The sequence below is a fragment of the Ptychodera flava genome, assembly GCF_041260155.1.
Source record: "Ptychodera flava strain L36383 chromosome 3 unlocalized genomic scaffold, AS_Pfla_20210202 Scaffold_27__1_contigs__length_13241970_pilon, whole genome shotgun sequence".
Lineage (NCBI taxonomy): Eukaryota > Metazoa > Hemichordata > Enteropneusta > Ptychoderidae > Ptychodera > Ptychodera flava.
The window spans coordinates 3,828,664-3,850,890 of NW_027248281.1; the positions used below are offsets into that span (position 1 = coordinate 3,828,664).

General features: G+C 37.8%; 1 long non-coding RNA gene across 1 annotated transcript in view; it reads left to right on the forward strand.

The window, feature by feature from the left end:
* Positions 1–207: 207 nt before the first annotated feature.
* Positions 208–22,227, forward strand: part of LOC139126332 (uncharacterized) — a 238,889-nt gene continuing 216,869 nt past the window's right edge. Inside the window, exon 1 of the long non-coding RNA XR_011550535.1 lies at positions 208–335. This is a non-coding gene — a long non-coding RNA (uncharacterized lncRNA). The remainder of the gene's footprint in view (positions 336–22,227) is intronic.

Here is a 22,227-nt window from a genome sequence, read left to right on the forward strand (position 1 = left end):
ACGTTTTGCAGAACAACATTACATGTTTGCTATGACACGCCCACCAAAAGAAGGACGCTTTCATTCGATACCATATACCAATGTTTCGATACGTCACTAGAATTTATTGTTAGCAGTCAGATTGCATTACACTGATAGACTTTACGCTTGGTTCCGATCGAAACATTGATGATTTCCCTGCTGCGCACAGTTTGTGTTTTTACTAAGTGAAGGCAAGCATATCTTCTGAACGGCTTCTTCGCTCTACAGCATAACGTTTCATCACAAGTAAGAAAGGACGTCCTGGTCGCCGTAGTTTCCAAACATGGCAGAGCGTTATGTATCTGAAAAATCTGGTAGGTCATTTTCTTTCTTGATTTACTTATTTAACAAGTCGCAAGTGCATTAATGTAAGCCTTCGCGAATCTTGAAAACAAAATTATCCACGTAACCCGATGATGAAGAATAAATCAAGTGCAGCATAGTTAAGTCTAGTTTGTAAACTTAACCCATCTAGAACAAATACACAAAACGTTTATTCATGGCCCAAGCCCACAGTCACTTTTTCTACGCGCTTCAGTTCCTGGTGGTTTCGCGTCGATGTGTTACAACTTTGTTTTCCGCTTGCTTTTTTGTGACCGCGTTTTGCTTCAACTACACCGTCTTTCAATCGAATTGAGTCTTGTTCATTGTCATCTGAGAGGACCATTGTGTCTTTCTTGCATCCTGACATCAGTTCTCATGGATTCAGATTGGCTAAATAAACATTTGTTAAAACCCTTTTCTGTAGTCATGCCTCCTTTCTTTCTACCTGCTTTCGTAACCGCTGTTTGCTCATTGGTAACATTATCTATATAAATCGACGTTAGACACATTCACGTGAAGTTTACACTTCGACTCATCGGAAGTCTTGACTGACCCTGCCCGAGTGTGCCATTCATCGCGACGAAAATTCACGTGCATCTATTTTTACACCAACAACGTATCCAATTCCTTTAAAAAAATTCGTGGCAGTACTTTAGATTTACGCTTAATCAAAAGCGTCAACGTGTTCTATTTTTACTTCGATTAGTCAACATTCATTAAATACGAAACGAAAGGAATATTAACTCGAGTCCCTATATAAGTTCTAAAACGTCTCAGAAGTTTAAAAAGACGCAAAACCTTGTTGATAAATATCCGACAGCTACTCATCAAAACACTACGCTGGATCCATCGCAAATAACACTTGTTGCTACCGTTCCACCCGACTTTCCCTTTTCTCATCTAAACATTCTGCTATTTCAATGGAGTTGAAAATCATTCCTCATCGGAACTCCACTGATGAATTCACTTCACGTCATCATGTGCATTTTTTCGTCGTTTGCGCTAAAAGATGTTTTTATGAACGTCAATTGGATACTGTTATTATTATTATTATTATTATTATTATTATTATTATTATTACAAGTTTAGGGGCTATAAGTATTATATAGAAATCTAATAATAGTTCATTGAGGCTGTGTGGGAATTCTGATAAAGAGATGTTGTATATTTTAATTTTATCAATGGGGTGACTTCCCATTGATGCACGTGCAGCGCAATTTTCTTCCATCAAAAGTCACGACTATGAAAAAGATTTCCAATATAAATTATCTCTCTCTCTCTCTCCTATGAAAAAGATTTCCAATATAAATTAACTGTCTGTCTGTCTGTCTGTCTGTCTGTCTGTCTGTCTCTCTCTCTCTCTCTCTCTCTCTCTCTCTCTCTCTCTGCAGTGAAATTGCTATGCTGCGACCATCGAACGAATATTTTCCATACATTAGGGGTAATATTAAAAGTTCATTATATAAATCTAACCAGTGTAGTCTGGCAGAGACCCTGCGATTCGCGTTCTTTTCTGTTGGAACACGCGCGCGCCTTCAGAGGCGCGACGCGATTCCAGAGCATGCGCAATTGAGAGTGCGTGGCGTGACAGTAGAACGTCTCGTGCTATCGTGCTATCGTGTCGTTAGCTTTAAAAATGATGGAATGTCAACAGAAACTGGAATTACTGCAGAGAATACTTTTCAGGATATCACATGTGAGTGTCTAAGGTACCAAGTAGGACGTTTAGGAAATCCTTTCAGAAACTTCATGCCGCCTGTGGCCATTTTGTGGAGTATAAGCTTAAAGCTTACGTAACTGCAGCGTAACAGTATTTCTACTGTACATATTGCCGGAACATATGTGATGGAAATGTTTGCGTTTCACGTCGTTCAATTATTCAGATGGAAATGCCGCCCTCTACTCCAAACTTTGACAGACTTTGGAATGCTAACTCTTGTATAACAATGACGTAATTTAATGGGACGATATTTGTATTCGAGCACGGCTACAGTACAGTTTTTGATTCGAGAACTCTCATCATGTCGGATTCACTGAAACAGTCAGTTGTATGCTCAACAATCCAGAGGGTGAGTCGAACTTTTTCCTATGTCCATGTAGAACTTGTGCAAAAATAAGCGAATCCACAGGCCTTTGGCGAATCAATAAATGCGTTTTTCACCAAGCTGAAAGGTGGAAAGATTAATTTTTTTGTAGCACGTCAGTAGTTTGATATGACTAACGCCCTTCACAATAATACTGGCTATTCCATTGAGCATCGTGCTACAGGTCAAAATATTATTCCTCAGGTTGATATACATATGTAGAGATTTTTATAGAAACTATTCCATAGCTATTTACATTTCTTTATCACTTTTTGCGGTTTTGCGGTTTCCTGTTTTTTGTTAGCCGATTAGCCGGCACACGCCAAAACGACTAGTCTTTGCGGTTTTCTATAATTTTGAGTTGGCACGCGCCAAAACGATTAGTCTATTGCGCTCGTATTTCTGGGCACGTTTAGTCTCACTGTTTACCTCCGGTTGGTTAGCAACTGCAGTTTAATTGACAGCCGATTCTTTATATTTAGGGTAAATTGTTGCAATAAGTGTTTCCTACGACGTTCGCACAAGTGAGAGCCCTATACTATGTCAAGTAGGGCAGTATTATAACGTGATATCTTGTAATATTTCCCCCTTGTCTTGGCCTGCTGGGTTTTTAAAAAGTGTTTAGGGATGGACCATTAGACCTTGGGAGGGGGGGGTGGTCACAATGAAATTGTGAAAATTTTTTTTTTACTATTGTAAATTTCTGAATTTTTTTTTTTCCAATTGAGATTAGCTGTGAAAATTTTTTTTTTCAGAGTAAATTTTCAGATTTATAATTTTTTTTTTAGTTCGTCGCTGTCTGAAGATAAAGAGGGCAAAGATGTGGTGCAAAGCACCACAAGTGGCCACGCAAGCGGTCACGGGGGGGGGGGAGGTCAGGAGTGGGGGTGTCCCCCTGCTGCTGTTGGAGCTTTTGAAAAATAGAGATTACAATGGTGTTATTTGGTGATACTTGGGGAGTATTTTTGAAGGGGGAGGTCAGGAGGGGGTGTCCCCTCCTGCCATTGGAGCTTTTGAAAAATAGAGATTACAATGGTGTTATTTGGTGGCACTTGGGGAGTATTTTTGAAGGGGGAGGTCAGGAGAGGGGTGTCCCCCTGCTGCTGTTGGAGCTTTTGAAAAATAGAGATTACAATGGTGTTATTTGGTGGCACTTGGGGAGTATTTTTGAAGGGGGAGGTCAGGAGGGGGTGTCCCCCTCCTGCCATTGGAGCTTTTGAAAAATAGAGATTACAATGGTGTTATTTGGTGGCACTTGGGGAGTATTTTTGCGGGGGGTGGTCAGGAGGGGGTGCCCCCCTGCTGCCGTTGGAGCTTTTGAAAAATAGAGATTACAATGGTGTTATTTGGTGGCACTTGGGGAGTATTTTTGAAGGGGGAGGTCAGGAGAGGGGTGTCCCCCTGCTGCTGTTGGAGCTTTTGAAAAATAGAGATTACAATGGTGTTATTTGGTGGCACTTGGGGAGTATTTTTGAAGGGGGAGGTCAGGAGGCGGTGTCCCCCTGCTGCTGTTGGAGCTTTTGAAAAATAGAGATTACAATGGTGTTATTTGGTGGCACTTGGGGAGTATTTTTGCGGGGGGTGGTCAGGAGGGGGTGCCCCCCTGCTGCCGTTGGAGCTTTTGAAAAATAGAGATTAAAATGGTGTTATTTGGTGGCACTTGGGGAGTATTTTTGCGGGGGAGGTCAGGAGGGGAGTGTCCCCCCTGCTGCTGTTGGAGCTTTTGAAAATTAGAGATAAAAATGGTGTTATTTGGTGGCACTTTGGGAGCATTTTTTTCGCATTACACATCTTCCTCTGAAACATGGTCTTCTTGCTCCTCAGTAGCTTCCTATAGTTTTGAAAATTGACTATTTTGGTTTCCCGGCTTCCCTTTCTACTGCGTGGTGAAATGGCTACATGCACCCCACCAAACATCATGCATATCTCATGATTTACAATTGATTTTGACAAGCTGAGAAGCTAAAATAAGCTAATAATATAGTTAAATTTGCATATTTGTGTTTTTAGAGCAATTGTTGCCCTTTTTTGATCAAAACATCTATTTCTCTGTAGCAGCATGTCCAAATTGATTGGATGTGTATAGATGTGTTGAAATTTCAATATTTGTCTTTTTAGGGCAATTTATGCCATTCATGGTCAAAAAATCTGTATTCTCTGAAAGGGCTTGTCCAATTTCTTTGAAATTTGCTACACAAAAACGATTATTCATGCAGATTTATTCAGTATTTGCTATCGAGAAACTTTCAAAGTTCAACCCTTCTGTGTGTTTTTGTGTTGGGATTTGTTGGATAGATGGCATTCTACGTAGTGTATTGTTGAATGTTAAAACATGTGTTGCTGTTGTTTTTTGAGGCTGTTTTTTGAGAAAAAAGAATTGAAAATGCCTTTTTAAAAGCAAAATAATACATAATGACTTGATATGTTGTTTTATCATTATTGACGTGTTTCTACTTGTTCACCCATTCTTGCATTCATCATTGCAATAAAATGCTGTGAAAAAAATGAAACTGATGTGGCCTGCATCTGTTTACCTTGATCTTAAAAGGCAAATACAACTTTCTGTCTTGACAACCATACCATAGTTTCAATGTTTTACCAAGTGTACCTGCTTGGTTTGTACGCAGGAAAGAAGTAGAAAACAGGTTCTATAATTTCATAATTTTCAAGTGATCAGAATACAAAAGTCCTGAAAAGATAAGATAATCACAACTTCCAGTATAAGGGATACAGTCACTCTTAATGTATAAATAAAAAATATAAAATGTGCCGGGAGGATGTACTAAAAAAATACAGAAAGTTGCTTTCTGTCGGTAAAATCTAAAAAAAATTCAAAATTTTAAAGACTTTTGCAGATTTTTTTTTACGCCTTGTCTTCTTATTTATTTTTTTTTATTTTGCAAACTAGTTTGAAAATTTTTTTTTCCTAACTTTCTGCTCTGAAAATTTTTTTTTTCTGTTTTTGACCACCCCCCTCCAAGATCTAATGGTCCGTCCCTTAAAGGTATACAGGCACCATGTTCAAATTAAGCCGTTGCTACCATGGAAAGGGATCTAGCTAGTCATAGAGTTTATGGGGTCACGCAGGTCACACTAAAATAATGCACCACTACATGGTCATAATTTGTCTTCATTATTCTTCCTGGAATGAGACAAACAAATCATTAATTGTCAATCCATAAAATAAATAAAGTACCAGTGAATCTTGGGTGCTAAGGGGAATTGGGTTCACAAAATTAATTTGAGATACTAGTAGAATTAATTTTATCACATAAAATTAATTTGAAGCCTGGAGCATAAACTTAAAGCGCAGTGGTCGTCGCGCTGCGCATCCTCCTGAGGGGGTCCCCCTCTGTTGTAAACAAATCCAAGAACGCCGCTCATGTTACGGGTTGATTGTAATGTTTGCGATATTGCCGCTTGTTAAAATGGCGACTGATCTGTCACAAGCATACCAACTAACCAAATGTAACACGCGATAAAAGGTCAATTAATCTAAGTTAAATGTCTGCTGAATATTGAACAATAATTGCACGCTGGATTGAGATCACATTTGCTCATGATTTTCTTGAATCAGTTGAATGGGGCTCGGCTACTGTTATCGCTCGAGCCATAGAGCTAGACGTACGCATGTATACGCCAACCATCATGCGCCAACAGACTATCAACGACCGGGCTCTAGTTTTCGACATCGCTAGCAAGAACGAGAGCTTTCATTTCAAGAGGCCCGACAGGAGTACAAAGACAACAACCCAAACTACAGAAATCTACAGCTCGCAGAGCAATGCCCGCTGCAGCAAGAAGCATCTCTGCATCTGTTCCGTTCCGTGGTCTGTATGAACGTCCGTGTCAAACTGGGTATATGGCGCGCTTCACTCGGCTGTGGAGAATCCAACTCAACTACAAAGTTTACCCCGTTTGGGGGTGCAAACGAGAATTCCGAGTACAGGTATCAAGTCAAGCGAAGGACCTTTCATTGGTCTTCTTGTTATGTGGGGGTTATCTCACTTGAAAGAGAATTCAGACCTACCCGGCAATCAGGAGGTACAACAACGATGTTTGCCCATCACCGGTAGGCCTACACCAGCTAGCGGTTGGATCACTGCCATGACCGTGCAGGACCGGGGCACAGGATATCTCGATACTGTACGTCTATGCACGGTGTAGCCGTGCAATTTTCCCGCCAAATGCCGCGAAAACCCGCTCGTTTTGTCTATTGTTTCCTGTCATTGTACTATTTCTTACCATGTAATACTAGGAGAAGTAAGACATGGTGATCAACAGTTGGTTGTGGGCCAAGTCGTCGCGGGCCGGTACGTTGTGGGACTGGATTCTCTATATCCGTGTACGCCAAGGCGTACGCGGTGACCGTCTCCCAACAACATCTCTGGTGTCCTGCTCTGGCTTGCCGATCATGGTCTTGAGTGTAATTTTTGTGTTAGGCATTGTGCTTGTTGCTGGTCTACATATATAGGCAATGTTGATCATTTTAGTTATGTATTTTCACTGTCCTGTACATAGCATTGTGTACAACCAAAGTGATCGCGCGCGATCAAACCTTTTTGTTCACTGTATCTGCGTGCAGTAAACTCAGCGACATAATGTGCTGAGTGAAGTGTCCCAGTGTTCGTAGCTCTACATGAGTTTATAGATAGAAATACACCACTGAAGTTCGTTTCCGATCTTCATATTTTACTATTGGATGATGTTGAGTCTTACAAAGGCCTTAACAAAGTGGGGACTGCTCCCATCTCACTCCTATTGAAGTTGAGAAGACTTATGTTTACAAAAATTTATGTTTATCAACAAAAAAATCACGCACGCGCAGCGCGACGACCACTGCGCTTTAATTTGATGAATGCGAAGTTAGTATTATACTACATAACACTTATTTGAGATGACTGCATGAAACAAAATTAAAAATGCTTGAAAAATTATTTCTGGTCTATATAAAATTAACTCTAACACACTAAAATTAACGGAAAGCATAATTTTGACCAGAATGGCCCCAATATACATTATCTTTATTATTATACACCTGCGTCTGCAATCTTTGGAGTTTTCTTCGTACAGTAAATTTCGGTATCAGAGGACGCTACTTTGCCGCGGAGTACAATAACTTTTGGTGTTATTGGACGCTATTTGACCTTTGACCTCAAAACACCATTACGTCAATGCGGGGAAATACTTCTAAACATTGGGTACTTCACAACGTTAGTAGTGGTGAATCAAAAGCCTGTGAATTCGGGTGAAATTATGCTGCCGGCCTACAATTTCTCACACGTACACTGCACTGCGCGGGTTTGAAATTTCGTTCTGTGCGCTTAGCGGACGCGCTTAACGCGTTCTCAGTTTGCTCGCGATCGCTCAGTGCAGTGCGGGACGGTCATCCCCAAAAAAGCTTTAATTTTGATTTTTTCGAGGTAAAATGGATTAAAAAAGGTGTATAAAAATGAGGTTATTCCCAAAATACCGGGATTTATGTCCGAGTACATTTTTAATAGAAATAAGGGAAAAAGGAACATTTTCAATGCCAAAATAGTTACCATGGCAACTTGAAACATTAAAATAAGTCTGGTTTTTGTGTTCTCTGACCCGAACTCCCTCACTAGATAATTTTCATATCAATCAAAGTAATTTTCATGGGATATTAGAAAAAATGATATTTTCAACCCCTAAAATGGTTACCATGGAAACATGGGGCAGTGATATCGATATCATATTGGTCTTTTCGACCCAAAATACCTACTTGTGAAATTTTCACGGAAATTGAACCTATTATTATTCGCGTTATTATTTCTATATAATACTTATATTAATTATTATTATTATTATTACACTTTAATTAAAGAGGATAATCTGAGTTACAAAATCAAATTGTAATTTACATCAGAGCCCTCTGCAATAACAAATAGCAAATACAATATACATGTAAATACACCAAATGTTCAAAAAAGGATTAGTAACATCTCATTGCAACAAAAGAAAATAAATTAATCTCAATCTGAACCCTCATTTGTAAACTTCGTCATAAGATAATCTCGCAACTTCACTTTGAAAGTCGGTAAAGTAGAGCTATTTCTAATCGCAGGGGGAATTGTATTCCAAGTACTCGCAGCACGGAAAGAGAAAGACTTTTGACCTGTGGTAGTCTTAAATTTTGAAACACACAAATTTCCATGACTGGCTTCACGGTGTGTTCGATGAAATTCGATGAAAAACGTCAGTCAAATAAGGGGGTGCAAGGCCATTCAATGATTTGAATGTCAATAACGCGGTAAAATAGACAATACGAAGGTCAACCAGTGCAAAGTTAAAAAGATGGTTCGTTAGGGAACACTAATGTCAAACCCTGTGCTGCGGCATTTTGTAATACTGACGTGTTTTGTAATAACTTACGCAAAATGTAATAAGGGTATCAGCATTTTGTAATAACTGACGCATTTTGTAATAACGTCTGCAGTATTTTGTAATAAATCAGTCTACGCGTTTTGTAACAAGGGTATCAGCATTTTGTAATAAAAAATTGTCTACGCAAAATGTAACAAGGGTATCAGCATTTTGTAATAATTCGCACTTTGTAATAACAGTTAACGCATTTTGTAATAATTTTAAAAACTTTTCCCAGTTTTAAAGCATTAACAGATATTTTATTGACTTTGGAATGGTATTACAAAGTGTGTGTTTACTCGTTAAGTAAGTACAAAAATTGATCGCTCCCTGACTTCCATTTCAAATTAGAAAGACTTAATTTTAGATAGCTGTCAATCAGTATTTTTACCAACTGATCATCTGAGGCAGGTAACTACTAGATTTTGACTAGTTTATTATCATATATTTGAGAGAATCATTGGTATGCACAGTCAGTTGATTTATTAAATAGAGGATAACGACATTCTTTCTGATGTATTGCAGACAACCAGCAATCAACAGGTAGATACTCAGATAAAATAAAATATAATAACATAAAATAAATTATTACACATCTGTCTTCGCAAACAATAGAATCGAGCTCCAGTAAAAACGGGCACGTAACGGTCATGCAATAACCTCTTTACTTTCATATTTGATGATAAACATTGCGTCATTTAATGGCTCCATACTGAAACTCCATACTGTACTTTGAAAATAACTTCTGATAAAAGAAACAGAAGTAAATGTATTACGACTGTTTGAAGGTGAAAAATGTTAAGAGGTAATAACGAAAGTTCACCAAGACGGCACTCTACAAATATGGCACGACCTCGCTGCTCGGCTCGTACATCGAATGTTGGATGAGCGCGCGATGTAAACAAAGATGGCGCTTACCCTTAACCCGCTCGCAGTTAAGAAAGCGATGCAGAATGTACCTCTGAAGTGTATGGAATAATGCATCAGAAATGACGGGTGCATATATTCTTGATAAAAAAGGAGATGTATAATAATAATTAATATTATATAGGGCTCAGCCCTTGGTGTCGCGCCAGGAGTTATTAAGATTGGCAATGTTATTTGTATTGATTCATGATAAACTGTAATTGTTACTTCATAAACGTTTATTGACAGCTACCGGTATGCCCAGTTTCCCTCTGATGAAAGCAGTTCACGTACGTACACGACTTCAAACCCTGCAGCAGGGCAGGTATAGATTTTCTGTAGCGGGTAAAAATTTTGGACAAAAATTGGCAATTTTTACAATGATAACAGCCTATTGCGATAAACAAGGGACGTATTATGCAATCATTATCATTGCAATGGTAACCGCACTGCCAACCTTCCACTTGCAAGCTGAAAACTATAGCGTTCCGTCTAAAAACTGGCAATGTTTGAATCTAATTATTGACACAGGGGGCGCTCTTCTATAATTCAATCCCAGCATTCTTTGCGTATGCCCCCGTTCGTATGCACGACAGTTTTCTCCCTTTATCTATATTAACGATATTTTGTATCAGCGACAAGGTGCATAATAACATTTACTGGTTAATAAAAGAGGTATATTTTATAAAAGGCATGTTATATAATAGTAATTTGTTTCGTTTTTGTTTATTTACGAGTACTCAAAAAAAAAAACATGGCGGCGCCCAGAAGGGTACACTTCCGGTTACTCGCATAGTTATTGTGAATAAGCGCATGCGTAGTCAGTAAGCCGCTGGCGCGACTATTACGAAATACCGCAAAGTAAGCACTCAGACACTAGTGCAACGCATGTATGTATGTATGTATGTATGTATGTATATGATACCTAGGTATGATACCTTGCTGGTGCGTTCGTTGTTGACTTTGTCAAATTTAATCCGGTGATAATCTGGTGAGAGCGTCCACAGATTAGTAATTTACCCTTGATTGCTTTGGCTAATTAGGCACTCAAACTCATCAGATACTAGATGCAGCATGTTGATAAAAAGTATACGCAAGATTGTCAAGGGCAGTGCTAAGTTAAGACCAAAACACCAAAGGCTGGTAGCCTAAAATATATCTTTATTAGCGATATAACGAAACAACTACATACCCACCCCTGAGGACGGACATGTAGGCAACCCCCTGTGCATATATGGTACGATGGGACACCTTATGACACCACATATTGTAGCTCATTAATTGTGCGCATATCTAATTTTGAGCGAGCCAATAGAGCTAGAGGTCTGATTTTTGGTATGAAGGGATAACTTAGCAATACAATTTTTTTACAAAATGTCACGTGACCTCGATGACCTCTGACCTCAAATATACATATTTGTCCATTACCCAGTAACCACAAGTGCTACACCCTTCATGTATAGTATGATTGAACACCTTATGACGCCACATCTTGTACCTCATTAATTATGTGCATATCTAATTTTGAGCGAGCCAATAGAGCTAGAGGTCTGATTTTTGGTATATAGGGATAATTTAGCAATACAATTTTTTTGACAAAATGTCACGTGACCTCAATGACCTCTGACCTTAAATATACATATTTGTCCATTACTCAGTAACCACAAGTGGTACACCCTTCATATTTGGTATGATGGAAGACCTTATGACGCCACATACTGTACCTCATTAATTATGCGCATTTCTTATTCTGAGCAAGCCAATAAAGCTGGATGTCTTATTTTTGGTATATAGGGATAACAATGGGATAGACATTTTTTTACCGAATGTCATGTGACCTCGATGACCTTTTTTCCTAAAATATGCGTTTATGTCAATAAATAAGTACCCACAAGTGCTATGTCCTTTATATTTAGTAGGATTGGAGACCTTATGACAACACATGCTTTACCTCATTAATTATGCACATATCTAAGTATGGGCTAGCGAATAGAGCTAGAGGTCTGATTTTTGGCATATAGGGATTAATTAGCAATATTTTTTTTCAAAATGTCACGTGACCTTTGACCTTGATATTACATATATATGCATAACTCAGTAATCACAAGTTCTATACCCTCCAATTTTGATAGGATATTAGACCTTAAGATGTCACATCTTGTACCTCATTTATTTTGCGCATATGTATTTCTTGACTGGCCAATACAGCTAAAGGTCTGATCTTTTTTCCCGATTTAGAACCATAACTTAGACATGCCTCATGTGTTTCAAATTGGGAACAACGACATAGACCTATGTGCCCATAGATCTCAACATATACACTCCAGTGATACTTCTTAATGACCACATTTCCCTGCCCAATCAAGACTAATACTCCTATTACAAGTGGGGACTATGTCATTGTCAATGACTTGTTTCAGTATATTTTGATAAATATCAGCTGTCAGCATTGACATGTTAACGTGCCCCTCCCATCTTATTACCGTAAATTATCGACAATCAACTTTAGAGAAACACATATCATACGTATAGAAGTTGCTTAGAATACTGCAACCTTTCGTACGTTTATTTTCCACTTAAACCCTTTGCACCCCAAGGTCCTGGGGTGGAGTTGACATTTGGAAGCACTAGCATGACGTCTGACTTCTTAAATTAACAAAGACTGTCCCCCATACCATTATATTTTTGGAATCGCCATAAAATACTTGTCCCAAAGATATGCAAATTATGGTCACGTGACCTCATTAAGTATTCAACATGGCCGCCAATATGTAAAATATTGTATTTTTTCAACATTTTATTTTCATAGGAATTCCTCATTAATCCATCATTTTTCATCACCGAACCTGTTTTCTATCACGTCAGCATGGACTGAAATGAAATTGTGACAAAAATTTTGAAAAACACTGATATTTTGTATCATTTTGACCTGCTAAGTGTAATGTAAACAAAGGCTCTGTATAAGTGTTAGGTCGGTCAAAGCATAATGTAACATAACATCCAGCACCTAATATTATGAAATATTTCCCACAGTAAGTATTATATTTTGAATGACAATGACACACTTGTCCCAAAAGTATGCTAATACTGGTCATGTGACTTAATTAGGTATTCAAAATGGCCGCCAACAATATACATTTATCATTATTTTTACTTGTTTTCCAATTTTCCAGTAAAGGAATCGATAGATCATATTGTATCATATCCAATGCTAAATCACATTTTATAGTCCCATGACCATGGACTTTTATGTAAACTTAATATATTATGATAAACTTTACACAGATTTGATAAACCTTACACAGATTTTCTTGTCTTCACTCATAAGTGAAGAATTACACACAGCGCCCTTGAATAGGGGTCAGACCGGTCAAGGTATCCTATTTTATAACATCTGACTATTGAATTTATCAAACTTTGTCCACAATTCCAAGATATTTTTGGAATTGTAGTATTTCAGTTGCCCCAAAAATATGCAAATACTGGTAACATGGCCTCATTAAATATTCAAAATGGCTACCAGTATTCTAAATTTACAATGATATTTACATATTGCTTCTCTTTCTGACGACATTCTAAAGAATTTATCACTTCCCATTTCTCAATTATGTCTAAATGTATATTAGATTCTGTTGTCTACAACTGATGGTTCCAGGAAAATGTTTGTGACATCATTTTTATGAACCCAATGAAAGTTCCGTTCAAATCACAGTGTACACTAACATTACAATCATTTTGCAAAACTCAGAATTTGATTATTCGAGTTTTGCAAACTTCATCCAATATACATGCAAAAACATAAGAATACACAATTTTATTGTAACCAAAAACAATATTTATTGTTTTTCCTTAGTAAAAAAAGTAAAAATAATGTAGCAACGCCCTAAAAATCAGACCAAAACCCTCAAAATGTCACAAGGGAACCATTTCTGGATAAGGTGGGTTTTGTGGCATGTACATCATTAGTATAATAAAATTAGGTCTTAGAACACAACACTGTCAATGTTGATGATGTCGCTGTCTTTTATCATATTCTGAGCTATGCATGTCATCTCCAAGCCTTCCTCTTTCCATCCACCAACAGTAACATTGAAGAGAAAAAAAATGCAGAAAGGTCTGCAGTATATTGTCTTTTCAAAGTACAGTACTGTATGTAAAACCTACTAAAACTTTGTTTTCTTAATTATAAATCGCATACAATAAATCTCATTCTGTCTTTAATTGCATTTTGACTGTCAACTCAGACCCCCTTATATGGCGTTATTATGATAACCTAGCACTGGTAGTGAGATATAATCTCGACATCATTATATGCTATTACATTTTTACGTATTCAGAAACCACAAAGCATTTTGAAATACATACAATATCAGCGGATGTTTATAATTATTACAAAATGCGTTAACTAATGTTACAAAACGCGTTTTATTACAAAACGCTGATACCCTTATTACAAATCGCGTAAACAATATTTTATTACAAAATGCTGATACCCGTATTACAAAATGTTTAGACCATTTTATTACAAAATGCTGATACCCTTATTACATTTTGCGTAAGTTGTTACAAAATGCGTCATATTACAAAATGCCGCAGTACAAACCCTAAAATTACTCTTCCAGCCCTATTCTGGAGTTTGTAAATACGGTGAAGATTTGACTTCGAAGTATTGCCCCAAACAGAGTGTACTGCGACATTTTGTATTATCAAGCATTTTATAACAACCTACGCAAAATATAATAAGGGTATCAGCATTTTGTAATAAAATGGTCTACGCATTTTGTAATAAGGGTATCAGCATTTTGTAATAAAATATTGTTTACGCGATTTGTAATAAGGGTATCAGCGTTTTGTAATAAAACGCGTTTGTCACATTAGTTAACGCATTTTGTAATAATTATAAATATCCGCTGATATTGGAGGTATTTCAAATGCTTTGTGGTTTCTCAATACGTAAAAATGTAATAGCATATAATGATGTCGAGATTATATCTCACTACCAGTGCTAGATTATCATAATAACGCCAGATATGGGGGTCTGAGTTCAACTGATTCCCAGTATTAGTCCAACAATTATGAGTGTAGTTGTTAGTCAAATAATCGTCCAATGACGTTGGTTTCCTTATTTCGAGAGTCAATTCGACTTTCAAATATATGAAGAGGGATGTCATGACATTTTTTTTAGAAAAAGTGAATTTGACATTAACGGCCGATGAAAGTGGAAAATAAACGTACAAAAGGTTGCAGTATTCTAAGCAACTTCTGTAGTATGATATGTGTTTCTCTAAAGTTGATTGTTGATAATTTACGGTAATAAGAGGGGAGGGGCACGTTAATAATAAGTTAATAAGTTTATTCAGATACTATAGACCACTGGCCTCAAAGTATTCCATATCAGGTATCAAACAAATATACAGGACGCTCTCTCAGGAATTGGTGAGAAAAAAAGAAAGTAACAATAGCTATACAAAAGCAGGTGTTATTACATCGTTGCTGGTGTCTCAGAACGCTTCTTCATACCGAAGAAGACAAATTTCGCTAGATTGCGTAAAACAGTTGTACTCTGAGTCTGCATGAGCAAACTAAATTTTGGTTTGACGGGTTTAGTAGAAATATTTTGGAATGTATTTTGTTCTTAAATCTTGATAAAGAGGACAAATTATACAGAAGTGGAATTCATCTTCAATTGATTTTAAAATACAGTAAGCACAGGTTCTTTCTGCACGTTCGTTACGTAATTTCCTATCTGCCTCAATGCGTAAGGAATGCATAGATCCTCGAAAGCGACACAAGGCCTCTCTGTACGTACGGTCATTTCAATACAATATAAATACATCTCTTGCTTAAAAGAATATTTGAAAGTACGGTAACAGTCAAGTTTGGGAAAAAAGATGTAAATTTGAGCTCCAATCTGAGAGTCAATATCTCGACATCTCTGTTTAAATAAATTAATAAATCAATATTATTACCCACACTTTGGTTTGGCCATGCTTCACCCATGCCAAAGGAAAACAACAACATTTTAACATCATAGGCCCAACATGGTTTAAACTTATTAATTAGCTTCTTCACAATGAAATAAATAACACTTGTGCACAAGACGATGTTGTGGCATTGTAATGTAAACGTAGCCAATACTTAATAATCTTTACAAGTCTACATGTGCGTATTGTAAAACGGCCCAACTCACCCCTGACAGCGAGGGTGGATGCATTGCCATACAATTTCAATACGAAACGACAAAATTTATTTTGCACTATTTCAATTTGGTCAGCCGTGTGGAAGCCCCACATTTCACTCCCATACGTTAAGATTGGAGGATTTTACTATCAAATATTTTGAATGCAAGATTAACATCGATAGTACCAAATCGAGCGATGGCTTTCTTAACTTCAAACACTGCCTTCGAGGCTTGGCTGCTAGATGCCGTTGAGCTTGGTCCCATGAACCTGAACAAGATAGTACAATACACCAAATAATTATAGAAAGGTACAACGTCAAGTTTCTTGCCATCTAGAAACCAATTTTCGTACGATTTTAATCTCCCTCTACGTCTGAACACAACTATCTTTGATTTACCAGGTTACTTTTAGTTTCCATTTACGTGCATACAAAGATAAATTATTTAAAAGACGCTGGAGGCCAATAGCTGTTGTACTAAAAAGAGACAAATCATCGGCAAATAGTAAATAAAAAAGTTTTTTACATGCAATATAAACTCCTGCAAATCGTGATGTAGTGCTTCCCAAGGTGAGGGCACGTTAATATGTGAATGCTGACACCTAAGATTTATAAAAATATACTGAAATAAACACTGACGTGAAGCAGCCAATTAAAATATTGAATGATAATTTATTTTAATAATCTCGTAGACGAGGACGAAATAAAGCTCTATCGACAGACCTGCCACTTCTATGTAAAAGGTTCATTCCACTGAGCCATGGTTTTGTTTTATCAGATCTATTTCTTTCCCATTGTGTTCCTCCTTTGAATCTACGCTATCGCCCAATGGTAGCGAGCTAGGATAACACTGGGCAAAATGCTTGATATACAACAATATATGCACAATATACTGATTCTGTACATGTGTCAAATACGTTAAGTATACACGTACGTATACTAATAAAATGCAAAACTACAGTGTACACTTAGTGTACAAAGATCTGCACTACGTATACTCATGATCTGCAAGAAATACGCTACGAATATCAACGTATTGCAATGTACCACATATATAGAGATATACGTAATGTATGCAATCAATAGTGTTCCATATACGTCAATATACGTCAATATGCTGAACGTATATCAAGGATTTTTCCCAGTGTAAGCTGCCCTGCAATACTATAATTATCGAAAATTTGACTCGCTATCATACTGGTTATACTTGCCAAATATCTGCCATTATCATTAAATGATATAACGGCCATATAAAGACAGACAGACAGACAGACAGACAGACAGACAGACAGGCGGGCAGGCAGGCAGACAGACAGACAGACAGTCAGACAGACAGACAGACAGACAAAACATACAGACAGAAAGAAAGATAGACAGATAGATAGATAGATAGATAGATAGATAGATAGATAGATAGATAGATAGATAGATAGATAGATAGATAGATAGATAGATAGATAGATAGATAGATAGATAGATAGATAGATAAGGATATAACGGCCATAGAAAGACAGACAGACAGACAGACAGACAGACAGACAGACAGTCAGACAGACAGACAAATATACAGACAGACAGACAGATAGATAGATAGATAGATAGATAGATAGATAGATAGATAGATAGATAGATAATAGACAGATAGATAGATAAGCATTCATTTACTCTTCCTCCCTTCCTCCATCCCTACCCACTTAGATGAAGAGATACATACATACATACATACACACACACACACATACATACATACATACATACATACATACATACATACATACATACATACATACATACATACATACATACATACATACATACATACATACATACATACATACATACATACATACATACATGCATACTCAAAAGGTCAGATATACTTCCGCATTAGTAGCTAAACAAGTCAAATCACTAAAACATCAGATTATTCTGACCTAGTTTCCAGGTAATGGCCTGGAATGTCATGCCTTCCTATAAATTTTTTTCATGGAGAGAGAGAGAGAGAGAGAGAGAGAGAGAGAGAGAGAGAGAGAGAGAGAGAGAGAGAGAGAGAGAGAGGAGAGAGAGGAGTTATAAAAAACAACCTAAAATTTGTGACAAATTCTCCAGAGGTTTTATTGTCTTATATCGTCGATATTAAATAAAAGTTCACGAACATAATTAGCGTTTGCAAAGGCCAAAGAATGTGTATTTAAATAATAACACACGCCAGCAAGGGAAAGATCACGATTTGTTGCCCGCCATAGGGAGTGTGCTCATGACGGTAATATTGATGATGCCCGAGCCGAAGGCGAGGGTATCATCAATATTACCGTCATGAGCACCAGCCCGAGGGCAGGCAACAAATCGTGATCTTGCCCGTGCTAGCGTGTGTTATTAATTTTATTACACCGAACAAACACTTTTGTTTTCGAAACTTTGCTCAGAATGCAGCCAAGCGTCGATCGAGACTCGCCACAGTGAAACGTTCTATTTGTTGCTCGATCGTAATGCTACATGAAGTTGAATTAACGTTTAAAAAAGAAGACAGTGTTGTTAAAGCTTTTCTCGTATAATGTACTAAACGTCGTCGTGTACTTCAGGTCGAGCTAATTTATTGTACCCTTTCAAAAGCCATTGCTTTACAGAAAATAACAAGCAAATGTACGCGATGATTGGTACGCGCAGAAAGGACGCGCCGTATTCCAGAACGTGGTAGCGGGCTTTATTACACCTCACTCATTCAGCGTGCACTGCCATTGGTTAAACACGACTCACGTGACATGTAAAAGAACGTGATGATACCCTCTGCGAATGTGATGATGCCCTCTGCATTTGATATTACATGGATGACGTCATTTTACTTACTGCGCATCCTTTCTGCGCAAAACAAATTGTCGTTCGCTTGTTGTACTTTGCAGTTGGCAACTTATGGCTGCGAAACGTCATGCAGAGCTGTCACCGGCACAGTTAGACGGTATTTTGATGCAAGTAAACAGCAAACGAACGAAAATGGCAACAAGGAATGCAATTTTTTTTGTTCAGCGACTATGCAAGCAACAAATTTGGATACGCCACCGAGGAGATCGGCAAACTTTAGCAGCAACCCTAGACTCGGCACTGACAACATTTTACGCTGAGGTCCGGACTCAGAAGGCGAACTGTACTCGAAGAAGTCTTTGTGTTTTTGTTTCTTTGCATGTTTGCTTGTTCGGTGTAATAAAAATAATAACACATGAGAGCTTGGGCAATATCACGATTTTTTGCCTGCCCTCGGCTGGTGGTCATGATCGAAATACTGATGATGCCCTCGCCTACGGCTCGGGCATCATCAATATTTCGATCATGACCACCATCCCGAGGGCAGGCAATAAATCGTGATCTTGCCCTCGCTCTCATGTGTTATTATTTAAATATCACAGCACGCGACAGGGCTATATCAGCACACGCGACAGGGCTATATCACCTAAGCCATGTTCTATCATTTTTTGTTCTATATCACGTGCGTGAGGCTCAGCCAATCACAGTACCTGAATAATACGTGAGGTGTAATAATCCACGTTAAGCGTCCGCGAGCGTTGGGTTTTACAGCTTTCTATGAAAAACAAACTTACACGATTTGAACTAATTTTGAATTGGATCTTTATATTTTTCAAATTTCTAAAAAGCGATGAGTGCAATATCGCTAAAGGTTGCAATATTGCAAATTACTCATAGAAACAAGTGCATTGCTTAAAGAGAAAAGCAGATGAGCTTACATTTGCAGACTAAACCGACAATAGTTCACTATCCAATTATCCCAAATTAGTTCCAATCGTGTTAACTCAATATTTTTCAGAATAACGTCAATCAACGGCAATTTCTGATGGCCAAACTTTGCGAGAAATTAAAAGAGATAAATGTAAAACTGACACGACCACAGCAAATGATGACTAAACACCAAAAGTCACTACTATCTTCCATGTGGTCATATAACACAAGTAGATGGTGCAGTGTATCATATTGTCACATACACATCGACATATTATATCAGATATTCATCAAATGAAGGATATCTGAGTTTTTGTTAAATTGTGGTGTGTGTGTGTGTGTGTGTGTGTGTTGGGAGGGTGTATGCGTGTGTGTGTTTAACCTTTTACCCACCCATCTTTCAGAATTTCATGGGGGACGTGAAACTTTGAATTTAATTACTTTGGCCCTACACCGCTTAACTATAAAAACAGCTGAGAAGCATAGTTTCATCATAGACCCCAATGCATAGTGTATGGACATTTTGCTGAAATTCCAAAATCAAATTTCTTGCACAACCATAGACTTGTAACCACTCTAGTCTTATCAAGAACAATAATGTGAATAATCAGGCATGCATAAATGCACAGATTTATCCAATTTTGTACTGAAAAAAATTATTCATAGTTTCATCATAATTTCCAATGCATAGCGTATTGAATGACATTTGGTGAAATTCCAAAATCAAATTTTTTACAGAACCGTAGACTTGTAACCACTCTGGTCTAATAAAGAAAATTAATATCAATAATCAAGAGTACACAAATGCAAAGATCTACCTATTTTTGTATTGGAAAAAAACTATTCATAATTTCATCATAAACACTATGGATAGTGAACCAACTTTTTAGATGAAATTCAGAAATCAATTTCTTGTACACAAATGTTCATTTTACTTCCCTTTTCAAGCAAACACATTATCAAACATATATAAAATACAGATATAGCATGTTTTGTGGGGGTAAATTGTCAATAATTTGCCTGATAGACTCCATGTATTATGATTTGATATTTTTGGATGAAGCACTAAATCAGCTACATCTTGCCTTCTTATAGTTGCACAAAATATGGTGACCCTCCCTAAAATGTATGTAATACCATATCTTTTCAAACTTTCTTGAGTGATAAATTGCGAATATCCCTCCAAAAACACCAGCCCTCCCCTCTGTAATTTGTCCCTAACATAACAATTGAACCAATTGTTATGTAAATTAGCTGATACCGTTTTAGTTATTCCCGGGGAGAATACCGCAGTAGGTGGGGGGGGGGGTCAACACTGCATAAAAACCCTATAATACTTACTGTATTCACATGGATTATTGCCTGTGTTTAGCTGAAGAGTGCATATACAGATGAATACAGTCAAGAATCCATTTTTTGTATTCCGCAAGCCTGTATTCATGTGAATTCGTGTGAATTCACGTGTATTACACTATAATACAGGCAACTCATTAATGTGAATTTATCTGAATTATTGGGTTTTCATGCAGTGCAAGTTTTAGAATGTCGGACAAGGGGGAGGGTCACATTTTAGACAGGAGGATTGGGGGGACGGTCACATTTTACGGTACAGGTGTTCGCGAAATTCCACAGGCCCACCCCCTGTAATTACTGAAGGCTCCTTTACCTTCATGGTAGAAAGTTGAACTGAGAGACTGACTGTTACCACGGGACAAAATATCAATAACAGAACGCCAACATTGTAATCTCTGACACGTATAAGATCCAGAATTTCAGGAGAGAACCATGGTGGTTGCCTAATCCTACTCACACGTCAGGTGATAATCGGTGCATGCGCATCGAAAATACGACTGAAGGAGTTAGTCCATTCATTGAAAGTAGTATTCACATCATCAGACATGTGGACATCTGGCCATGAGGTAGAAACCAGATCCCCAACAAAATGATCGGGAATAAAATTATGAAACTGTCTTGACTTAATCGTAATATGGAAACCAGTGGTATCAGAGCTTGCATTCAAACGCCGTACAACAAAAACAGGATAATGATCAGATAGGCCAACTTCAGCAACACAGACAGATAAAAATTCTGTGGGCAGCTGACATACACGAGATCAAGGAGAGTGCCTGACACTGGTCTGGTGGGAACCGAGACAAGCTGTGTAAAATTCATGAATCCATACACTTAGAAATATAGTGATTGTTACCAATCTGAGATAATAAGTTAAAACTGATGACTCTACCAATGGTTCGGACACTGGGCCCAACCCATATTCTACAAACATCAAACGTGAGTCCTGTGGGACTCTCCCTTCGAGACGCAACCCACATGATCACCCATATGGCGTAAATATTTGTATATTGCTGAAGCACAGAGGCAACTTTCTGACACAGCCTTTCATAAACATCTCAACGCTGACTGCACTATTAAAAACAATACTATATTATATCATGCTACCATGCGCCATTCTGATTGGACGAGAGCTCATTCCAGCGATGCTAAAATACTGTTTTAGCGGTGGTAAAACGGGCCCCTTAACCAGCGTTTTCGAAAATTGCCCAGTCGGGGCATTTGAACGTACCTATCTAAACCA